Genomic DNA, 3,624 nt, shown 5'->3' with positions numbered 1-3,624 from the left:
ATAAAGAAAAGGAACACAAAGAAATAAAATTCGACAAGCACTTCCAGTTTAAGTACGTAACCTCAAATTTTGTTAATTTCTTATTTGAGCCACAGATGAAATCACAAAGAAATTACAAACTTTCTTATTTGAATAACACTTAAATTGAAACACAAACTGCTTCTTCATATAAAAATATCACCATGTACTGTAACATCTAAGTACATACCTTAGTATTTTCTACTAACCCTCTTTGGGCCACTGATTTTATTTCCAAACGGTCAAAGCAATCTCTGATTCTTCAGCGGTAGGAGGACCAATGTTTATACCAGAACTTCCTTCTTAAATAGCAGCAAAAGAGATCTCACCCACTTCCTCAGAAGATGAACTTCCACAAAGTTTCAGCCGGGACTATACGTGTTTTTATCCAATAACTTGTATAACACCTCTCGTCCAATAGTTTGTTTGATACGCCTTTTGACGTGTGTTGCAGTTGACACTCAACCAACAGCTACTTTATGATACCACTTTGGTCAGGCAAACACAAATCTTCACAACAGCTCTTTGCAGCTTACGGGCAAACCAACAGCTTCTTGGCAATATTTATGTACCGCAACGATTTGCGGGCAAAGCAAAAATGTTTGATAAAGATGTTGCAGCAAACCGATTTTGCCTTTATATTGTCACAGCACTTGTTGTCTGTCAGCGAATCTCTCTTTTCTCAATAAAAATAACACAGAGAATGTTCAATTTTAAGCACAAATTCACTTGTTTATTTCATATAATGTGGCTCGGTACAAATTGATTTTAAGTTCACAGGTATGCTCTTCAAAATGGAATGAATTTTTAACAAAAAAGAAAATAGAGATATTGGTTGCTGCTGTTGTGTGTTCTTTTTCGTTGCTTTTCTTATTTATCGTGATGTTTTAGCACAAACTCAAACATCAACACCAACCAGGGATCACCTGTTGATGTTTATAAACAAAAGTCGGTCCTACACGATCACAACTCTTGAGGGCGGCAAATGTTTAAGGTCAAAACAGAATAATTGCGTTTAAACATTAGTATAAATAGATTATTAATTCATATTGATCTTAAGAATCATACATGGCTTTTGAAGAATAAAATCGGTTACGACGTAACCACACACTTTGACACAAAATCCATGCAATTTATATGACGATATCGAATTCCGTCTCGAAGATAGGTGCAGAAGCATCTCAAGAAATACAAGGGTCAGCTTTGTCAACTCAATCACATGTCCATATGAGAGCAAATATATCGTGACCCATAATATCTCCAGTCTCGTTTCTTATGTCGTTTGTTAAGCAAACTTTGACACACAATCCATGCAATTTATATGACGATATTGAATTCCGTCTCGAAGATAGATGCAGAAGCATCCAAGTCTCAAGAAATACAAGGGTCAGCTTTGTCAAATCAATCACATGTCCATATGAGAGAAAATATATCGTGACCCATAATATCTCCAGTCTCGTTTCTTACGTCGTTTGTTAAGCAAACTTTAACACACAATCTATTCAATTTATAGGACGATATCGAATTCCCAGCTTTGTCAAATCATTCACATGTCCATATGAAAGCAAATATATCGTGACCCATAATATCTGCAGTCTTGTTTCTTCCGTCGTTTGTTAAGCAAACTTTGACACACAATACATGCAATTTATATGACGATATCGAATTCCCTTTCGAAGATAGATGCAGAAGCATCCATGTCTCAAGAAATACAAGGGTCAGCTTTGTCAAATCAATCACATGTCCATATGAGAGAAAATATATCGTGACCCATAATATCTCCAGTCTCGTTTCTTACGTCGTTTGTTAAGCAAACTTTAACACACAATCTATGCAATTTATAGGACGATATCGAATTCCCAGCTTTGTCAAATCATTCACATGTCCATATGAAAGCAAATATATCGTGACCCATAATATCTGCAGTCTTGTTTCTTCCGTCGTTTGTTAAGCATACTTTGACACACAATCCCTGCAATTTATATGACGATATCGAATTCCGTTTTGAAGGTAGATGCAGAAGCATCCATGTCTCAAGAAATACAAGGGTCAGCTTTGTCAAATCAATCACATGTCCATATAAGAGCAAATATATCGTGACCCATAATATCTCCAGTCTCGCTTCTTACGTCGTTTGTTAAGCAAACTTTGACACACAATCCATGCAATTTATATGACGATATTGAATTCCCTTTCGAAGATAGATGCAGAAGCATCCAAGTCTCATGAAATACAAGGGACAGCTTCGTCAAATCAATTACATGTTCATATGAGAACAAATATATCGTGACCCATAATATCTGCAGTCTCGCTTCTTACGTCGTTTGTTAAGCAAACTTTGACACACAATCAATGCAATTTATATGACGATATCGAATTCCCTTTCGAAGATAGATGCAGAAGCATCCATGTCTCAAGAAATACAAGGGTCAGCTTCGTCAAATCAATCACACGTCCATATGAGAGCAAATATATTGTGACCCATAATATCTGCCGTCTCGCTTCTTACGTCGTTTGTAAAGCAAACTTTGACACAAAATCTATGCAATTTATATGACGATATCGAATTCCGTCTCGAAGATAGATGCAGAAGCATCCATGTCTCAAGAAATACAAGGGTCAGCTTTGTCAAATCAATCACATGTCCATATAAGAGCAAATATATCGTGACCCATAATATCTCCAGTCTCGCTTCTTACGTCGTTTGTTAAGCAAACTTTGACACACAATCCATGCAATTTATATGACGATATTGAATTCCCTTTCGAAGATAGATGCAGAAGCATCCAAGTCTCATGAAATACAAGGGACAGCTTCGTCAAATCAATTACATGTTCATATGAGAACAAATATATCGTGACCCATAATATCTGCAGTCTCGCTTCTTACGTCGTTTGTTAAGCAAACTTTGACACACAATCAATGCAATTTATATGACGATATCGAATTCCCTTTCGAAGATAGATGCAGAAGCATCCATGTCTCAAGAAATACAAGAGTTAGCTTTGTCAAAACAATCACATGTCCATATGAGAGCAAATATATCGTGACCCATAATATCTACCGTCTCGCTTCTTACGTCGTTTGTTAAGCAAACTTTGACACACAATCCGTGCAATTTATAAGACTTTATTGAATTCCGTTTCGAAGATAGATGCAGAAGCATCCAAGTCTCAAGAAATACAAGGGTCAGCTTCGTCAAATCAATCACATGTCCATATGAGAGCAAATATATCGTGACCCATAATATCTACCGTCTCGCTTTTTACGTCGTTTGTTAAACACACTTTGACACAAAATCCATGCAATTTATATGAAGATATCGAATTCCGTCTCGAAGATAGATGCGGAAGCATCCATGTCTCAAGAAATACAAGGGACAGCTTCGTCAAATCAATTACATGTTCATATGAGAGCAAATATATCGTGACCCATAATATCTGCAGTCTCGCTTCTTACGTCGTTTGTTAAGCAAACTTTGACACACAATCAATGCAATTTATATGACGATATCGAATTCCCTTTCGAAGATAGATGCAGAAGCATCCATGTCTCAAGAAATACAAGGGTCAGCTTCGTCAAATCAATCACACGTCCATATGAGAG

Source organism: Musca autumnalis, unplaced genomic scaffold (assembly GCF_047663935.1).
Source record: "Musca autumnalis isolate F117 unplaced genomic scaffold, ASM4766393v1 scaffold_186, whole genome shotgun sequence".
Taxonomy (NCBI): domain Eukaryota; kingdom Metazoa; phylum Arthropoda; class Insecta; order Diptera; family Muscidae; genus Musca; species Musca autumnalis.
This window is presented reverse-complemented; position numbering follows the sequence as displayed.